We start from the raw sequence: 8,606 nt of genomic DNA, 5'->3' as shown, positions 1-8,606 counted from the left end.
TCCCAGAAAGTGAGGAAATGCTCAAAGAACAGTGGGAGCCAGAACAAAAGGGCTCACACTGGCCAAATCAGGGAGAATTTCAGCATCAGAGTAACAGTTACAGATTCTTACTCATCAAATAGCCTAAGACTCTAGGAGTCTGTGGTGATACAAACAAATAGACACAGAATATCAGAAATAAGTTAAATAGAAGGGAGACCTATTGCTTTCACTAGAATGTCAACTAATAAATGTAGAAGAAATTATGAAATTAGGAAATCATCATTTCATAATAATAATATAATTAATTTACCAAGGCATGAATCATGAATAAATTTTAAAATTTGTGGGTGAAAGTGTGATTAGAATTAGAATATTTACATAGTTTTCAAAGTTTAGTAATGACAGTTGGAAAAAATATAGTAATCTTCCAGTGGGAAATCTGGCAGATATACACACTAATCAGGTATCTAAGTTATGATCAGTAATAGGACAAGTTGACAGCATATTCTCACTGGTATGACATACTGAAAAGTATAGTTTCAACAATACCACTATGATGTTCCTGCCAGAAATGTGTAATTTTAACCACGTCATGACAGAATAACAAAATGAAAATGAAAGATGTTCCACAAAATAAATGGCTTGAATTTCTAAAAATGCCAATTTCATGAAAATCAAGGAAAAACTAAAAACCTGTTCTAGATTAAATGAATCTAAAGGGAATGTCAACTAAAGCAATGGGTGCTTCTAGAGTGGCTCTAGGAACAGAAAAAAAATTGTTTTAATCTTCCCCCACCTTTGTCTATAACGTGTATTATTAGGACAGTTGGTGAGATTTGAGTAAGAGCAATAGTAAACTATAATAATATCCACCAAGGTGAACCTTGTAAACTTCCAATTGCAGTGTGAATGACCTTGCTTTATAGGAAAGACACTGAAGTATTTAAGGAAAAGGGACATCATATCAATAATATGTCATCAAATACCAACTAGAAAATGTACCATAGAAAAATATACCACTTATAGCTGCAACAAACTCTAAGATATCAATGAATAAATGTATATGTGTTATAAAATGTCACAACAGGAAAGAATATCTGAATAAATACACTAGCATAGATAGGAAAAATCAATATTCTAAAATTTCAATTCTTCACAAAGTTATCTCTAACACCAGTAGGATTCCAGTAAACATGTCAATGACATTGTTTGTAGTTAGACAAGCTTATTCTAAAATCAATGTGTACCAATAAGGAGAAAAAATAGATAAAAAGAAGAGAACAAAATGGAATCTTCCTTCACAATTATTAGCATGGTAATTAAGACAGTTGGGTGTTAATACACCAAACAAACAAACAAAAAACAGATTGTATTAATCTGTTAGAGCTACCATAAAAAATACCATAGATTGGATGGCTTACCCAACAGATTTGCTTTTCTCACAGTTTGGGAGTTAGGAGTCCCGGATCAGGGTGCCAACCAATTCTTGGTGAGAGCTTTCTTCCTGGCTTGGAGATAACTGCCTACTTATTTACCTTTACATGGCCTTTGCTGTCACACACATGAAAGGCGGATGGAGGAGAACAAGAGTTCTGGTATCTCTTCCTCTTTTTCTGAGGACACAAATTCTTTTGGGTTAGGGTTCACCTTTATGATCACACTTTTCTTTTTTCCCCAATATGCTTATAGTCTTAACAGAGAGTTAGGACTTCAATATATGAATTCGTTGGGGGGAACACAACTCGGTCCACAACATAGACCAATGCAGTAAAACGGCCCCAAAACAGACACACAATATATGAGAACTTGGTTCATGATGACAAAGACTCTAACCAGAATTTACCCAGACTGCTTTAAGCCCTCTTCATTATGCCTCATTGTTGAACTGCTGAGAAGTTTTAGCAAAGAATCTTTCTAAGCCACTTTATCAAGCATCCCCTCACCCTTGATAGTCAATCAAACTTCTGTTCCTCCACCATTAATATCTAACCAAATTCTTCTTTCCTTAATACCTAACCTACTTGTTCTTTTTTTTTTTTGAAGAAGTCTCTAAGCCCAACATGTGACTCAAACTCATGACCCCGAGATCAAGATTCACATTCTCCATGGACTGAGCCAGCAAGGCACCTCCGACCAAGTTGTTCTTAGAAATATTACATTCTCTCCTACTCTATGTCCCGTCAATAAATTTCTACTACTTCCTGATGTATTCTGAGTTAAGTTCAGTCTCTCTCCCCTACAGAAATAGTTTATTCCTTATTTTACTCAATAAAATCTGTCTTGCTGTTTTTAAGAAATGTCAGAATAATTTTCAGATATAAATGGAAACTTAAATCTTAGGGTAAATGGGATACTGAAAAAGTGTGGGGGAGACAACTAGTATTACGCATTCACACCACAAATGATGATGATGATGGTGATGATAAAACAGTATATTAAAACCCTCTTTTATGATCATAAATTAAAATATATGTTAACCTTTATAACATAGGTTAAAAATAACTTTCAAATGAAGTAATTGCATGAAAAATAGAAACTTTAATATTGTAAATTCAGTATTAAAACTTAGTTGAGCAGAGAGCACAAGTTTCAGTATGAGAAGCCATGAAGGGCTATAATACTATTGAGAATGTAAACCCTTGGATTAACCATTAGCCTTTGTGTAGATAAGAAGATCAGTGATAATTTATATACCAGTTACCATAAAATACAAATTGTTGTTATAAAATTTAGTTTCTGCCTAAGCCTATTTCCTTTTTTTAAAAAAATGTGTTTATTTAAGAGAAAGACAGAGATAGCAAGAGAGAGCACAAGCGGGGAGGAGAGGGAGAAGCAGGCTCCTCATTGAGCTGGGAGCCCAATATGGGGCTTGATCCCAGGACCATGAGATCATGAGCTGAGCTGAAGGAAGACACTTAAATGACTGAGCCACCCAGGCACCCCTAAGCCTATCTATTAAAAGAGGCAAAGTACTTTCCTAATATCATAAAATTTGTTTTCAAAATGCCAAGGATTATTGACTTCTGATTTAAAAATTATGAATATTTACAATAATAAACTTGTGTCAAGATGTTTGTTATAGAAAAATGTGTGTGTGTCTCCCTAGAATTATAAATTATTTTCCATGGCAGCCTACTGTTACACATTTTTTGATGATAAGTTGGCTGATTATATACTCACTTATGTTGATAAGAGCATTTCAACCAGTATAAAAAATACTCTGGGTGCTTATAAAATTAGAAGAGTATATAAAGGCATTTCTCCTTTAAAATACCATTTTACAAGTAAATTCTAAAACATTAACTCCAAAATACAATGCAAAAACTTGATTTTTCATGACAACCAAAAATAAAAATACCGTTTGAATGAGGAACATTTTATATCTAACACGAAAGAAAGACAGAGAGGGAGGAGAAAGATGGTAGAGGAGTAGGAGACCTACTTAAATGAGGAATATTTTATATACAACAAGAAAGAAAGACAGAGAGGGAGGAGCAAGATGGTGGAGGAGTAGGAGACCTAAATATCATCAGGCTCCATGAGTTCAGCTAGATAGTTATCAAACCATTCTTTACAGTTACAAACTCAACAGGAGAGAGAAGAGCAGTGCAGCAATTCCAGGAACAGAAAACTGACCACTTTCTAGAAGGTAGGACATGTGGAGAAGTGAATCTGAGACAACACTCAGGAAGATACACAAAGGGAGCAGGGGCCAGTTCCCAGCAAGTGATAGAGCAGTGAAGAACAAAATTGGAACTTTTAGAAGTCTGCTCCCCTGAGGGACATTGCTCCAGAGACTAAGCGGGGGGTGGAGCCTTCACGGGGAGAGTGTGGTCTCAGATAAAAGGTCACAAAAAGACCAGGGTTGTCTGAGGGTGACAGAGCTCCCAGGTATTGGAGCAGGAAAACTGATTGCAGACATGGAGTTGAGGAGGGGGCTCTCAGGTCAGGGTTACCTTAAACTGTGATTCACAGCACAGTTGGGCTACTGCTCTTTGGGCAGGGTCCTAAAGAGCAAGAGATCTTAGGAGACTCACCTTCCTCCTCCAGGAGGAGTAGTGCAGGAGTGCACTCCAGGAATCAGCTGGGTTTGGAGACAAAAATGGAGCCATGCACCAGAGATAGAAATGCCCAGTCACAGGCCAGATGAACTCAGAGTGTGGTCAGAGATGAGGGAGAGAGGAGGGATTGTCAGCTATTCTCTGAGAGCACATTGAGGAGTGGGGTCCTGAGCTCCTGGCTCCTATGGGCCCACAGATTGGGAGGCCACCATTTCCATTCCCAGCCTCCAAAGCTGTATGGAAAGCATTTAGGGAACAAAAGATCCCAAGACCAAAACCAAGCAGATTACTTAGCCTGGCCTCTGGCAAGGGTGGTGCCATTCTGCCTCAGGCAAAGACATTTGAGAATCACTGCACCAGGTCCCCTCCCCAAGCAGATCAGCAATAATATCCCAGCAAGACCAAGTTCACTGATCAATGAGAACTGCAGAACTCAAGAGCTAGGGGAAAGTAACAAAGAATTCATGGCTTTTTTCCCATGAACCTTTCATCTTCAAAAGTTAAATTTTTTTAATTTTATTTTTTTCTTATTCTATTTTTAAAAATTTTTTTCTTTCCTATTTTAATGTTTTTAACTATAGTATCGTTTTAAAAATCTTTCCTAATTTTCATTGTTGTAGTCATATTTTCTCCCTCCATTGTATTTAACCTTATATTTTGTATACATATAGGTTTTTTGTTTGTTTGTTTTAAGTTTTGGGATATAATTTCTTCTAATAGATCACAATATACCCTAAATCTAGTGCATGGTCTTGTTCTAGTCTCCAGCCTGATCACACTTTTTCCTTTTTTTTTCTTTTTTTAACCAACTTATTAATTCCTTCTTTAGAATCTTTAATTTTCATCTTCGTAGTCATATTACATCACTTTATCATATTTACCCTTATTCTGTGTGTGTGTGTGTGTGTGTGTGTGTGTGTGTGTATTTTTCTTCCTTTAACATTTTAGGAGGTAGTTTCTTCTAACAGACCAAAAGACACAAAAAATAAAGTGGGTGACTCTGTTCTATTTACCAGTCTAATATACATATATATACTTTTCCTTTTTTCCTTCTTTCTTCTCTCTCTGGTTTTGGGCCTCTTCTGATTAGGTTAGGTGTTTGTTTTTTTTGTTTGTTTGTTTTTTTGTTTTGTTTTGTTTTTTTCTTCCCCTAGGTCCACTGCTGCCCTTTCTGTATTTTGTTATCTCATTCATCTATTCTAATCTGGATTAAATGACAAGGAAAAAAAAAACCAAAACACCACTACAGAAAAAAAAAAAAAAAAGAAAGAAAGAAAGAAAGAATGAAAAGAAAGAACAAGAGGCAGTTCTGATGGCTAGGGACCTAATGAATACAGACCTTAGTAATATGCCCAAACTAGAGTTCAGAATTGAAATTATCAAGGTACTAGCTGAGCTCAAAAAAAGCATGGAAGATATAAAAGAATCCTTTACTGGATAAATAAAACCCCTTTCTGGAGAAATAAAAGAGCTAACATCTAACAAGTTGAAATTAAAAAAAAAAAAAAAAACTATTAATGAAGTGCAATAAAAAATGGAGGCTCTTACTGCTAGGATAAATGAGGCAGAAGAGATAATTAGTGATACAGAAGACCAAATGATGGAGAACAAAGAAACTGAGCAAAAGAGAGACAAACAACAAGTGGACCATGAAGAGAGAATTCAAGAGATAACTGACATCACAAGAGGAAACATTATTTCAATAATTGCGATCCAGAAGAAGAAAGGAAGAGGATATTGGATCAAATTATAGCAGAGAATTTCCTTAATTTGGCAAAGGGAACAAGCATCAAAATCCAGGAGGCAATGACAAACCCCCCTAAAAATCAATAAAAATAGGTCCATACTCCATCATCTAGTAGTAAAACTTACAAATCTCAGTGACAAGGAGAAAATTCTGAAAGCAGCTCAGGACAAGAGGTCTGTAATATACAATGGTATAAATATTAGAGTGGCAGAAGACCTATCCACAGAAACCTGGCAGGCCTGAAAGGACTGGTCTAATATATTCAGAGCACTAAACGAGAAAAAGATGCAGCCAAGAATACTATATCCAGCTAGGTTGTCACTGAAAATAGAAGGAGAGATAAAAAGCTTCCAGGACAAACAAAAACTAGAAGAATTTGCAAACACCAAACCAGCCCTATAGGAAATATTGAAAGGGGTCCTCTAAACAAAGAGAAAACCTAAAAGTAACAGACCAGAAAGGAACAGAGACAATATACAGTAACAAGTCATCTTACAGGCAATACAATGGTAATAAATTAATATCTTTCAATAGTTACCCTGAATGTAAATGTGCTAAATGCCCCTATCAAAAAACACAGGGTATCAGAATGGATTAAAAAAAAAAAAAAAAAAAAGACTGATCAATGTGCTATGTGAAAGAAACTCATTTTAGACCCAAAGTCACCTCCAGATTTAAAGTGAGGGTATAGAAAATAATTTACCATGCTAATGGGCATCAAAAGAAAGCTGGGGTGGCAATCCTTATATCAGATAAATTGGATTTTAAACCAAGAATATAATAAGAGATGAGGAAGGACACTATCATACTTAAAGGGTCTGTCTAACAAGAATATCTAACAATTATAAATATCTATGCCTCTAACATGGGAGCAGCCAATTATATAAACCAATTAATAACAAAATCAAAGAAACACATCGACAATAATACAATAATAGTAGGGGACTTTAACACCCCCCCTCAATGAAATGGACAGATGAGCTAAGCAAAGGATCAACATGGAAATAAAGACTTTAAATTACACACTGGACCAGATGGACATCACAAACACATTCAGAACATTCAATCCCAAAACAACAGAATACACATTCTTGTCTAGTGCACATGGGACACTTTCCAGAATAGATCATATCCTGGTCACAAATCAGGTCTCAACTGGTACCAAAAGATTGGGATTATTCCCTGCATAATTCAGACCACAATGCTCTGAAGCTTGAACTCAATCACAAGAGCAAAGTTGGAAAGAACTCAAATACATGGAGGCTAAAGAGCATCCTACTAAGGAATGAATGAGTCAACCAGGAAATCAAAGAAGAATTAAAAAATTCATAGAAACAAATGAAAATGAAAACACAACTGTTCAAAATCATTGGGACACAGAAAAGACAGATTTGAGAGGAAAGTATATAGTTATACAAGCCTTTCTCAAGAAACAAAAAGGGTCTTAAGTATACAATCTAATCCTACACCCAAACAAGCTGGAGAAAGAACAGCAAAGAGAGCCTAAACCCAACAGGAGAAGAGAAATTATAAAGATCAGAGCAGAAATCAATGAAATAGAAACCAAAAGAACAACAGAACAAAGCAATGAAATTAGGAGTTGGTTCTTTGAAAGAGTTAATAAGATTGATAAACCCTTGCCCAGACTTATCTAAAAGAAAAAAGAAAGGACCCAAATGAATAAAATCATGAATGAAAGAGGAGAGGTCACAATCAGAAGAACATTTTGTGAGCAACTATACACCAGAAATTTGACAATCTGGGAGAAACAGATGCATTCTTAGAGACATCTGAACTACCAAAACTGAAGCAGGAAGAAATAGAAAACCTGAATACACCCATAACCACTAAGGAGATTGAAGCAGTCATCAAAAAAAATCTCCCATAAAACAAGATCTCAGGCCCACACAGCTTCCTAGGGGAATTTTACCAAACATTTAATGAAGAATTAATACCTATTTTCCTGAAACTATTCCAAATAATAGAAATGGAAGGAAAACTTTCCAAACTCATTTTATGAGGCCAGCATTACCTCGATCCCAAAACCAGACAAACACCCCCACCAAAAAGGAGAATTACAGACCAATATCCTTGATGAACACAGGTGTAAAAATTCTCACCAAATTACAAGCCAATGGGATCCAACAGTACATTAAAATGATTATTCACCATGCCCAAGTGGGACTTTCCCCTGGGCTGCAAGATTCAACATCTGCAAATAAATCAACGTGATACAATACATTAATAAAAGAACGCACAAGAACCATAGGATACTCTCAATAGATTCTGAAAAAGCATTTGACAAAGTACAGCATCCTTTCTTGATCTAAACTCTTCAAAGTGTAGGCATAGAGGGTACATACCTCAATATCATCAAAGCCATCTATGAAAAACCCACCACAAATATCATTCTCAATGGGGAAAATTGGAGAGCTCTTTCCCTAGGGTCAGGAACATGCATGGCTGTCCACTATCACCACTGCTATTCAGCATAGCACTAGAAGTCCTAGCCTCAGCAATCAGAAAACAAAAGAAATTAATGGCATCCATATTGGCAAAGAGGAGGTCAAACTCACTCTTTGCAGATGATATAATAATTTATGTAGAAAACCCAAAAAATTCCACTCCAAAACTACTAGAGCTCAGACAGGAATTCAGTAAAGTGTCAGGATATAAAACCAATACACAGAAATCAGTTGCATTTCAATTCGCCAAAAGCAAGACAGAAGAAAGAGAAATTAAGGAGTCAATCCCATTTACAATTGCACCCAAAACCATAAGATACTTAGGAATAAACCTAACCAAAGAGGCAAAGA

Source organism: Mustela lutreola, chromosome 4 (assembly GCF_030435805.1).
Source record: "Mustela lutreola isolate mMusLut2 chromosome 4, mMusLut2.pri, whole genome shotgun sequence".
NCBI classification, from domain to species: Eukaryota; Metazoa; Chordata; class Mammalia; order Carnivora; family Mustelidae; genus Mustela; species Mustela lutreola.
The sequence above is the reverse complement of the archived record's forward strand: the minus strand, read 5'-3'. Positions refer to the sequence as shown.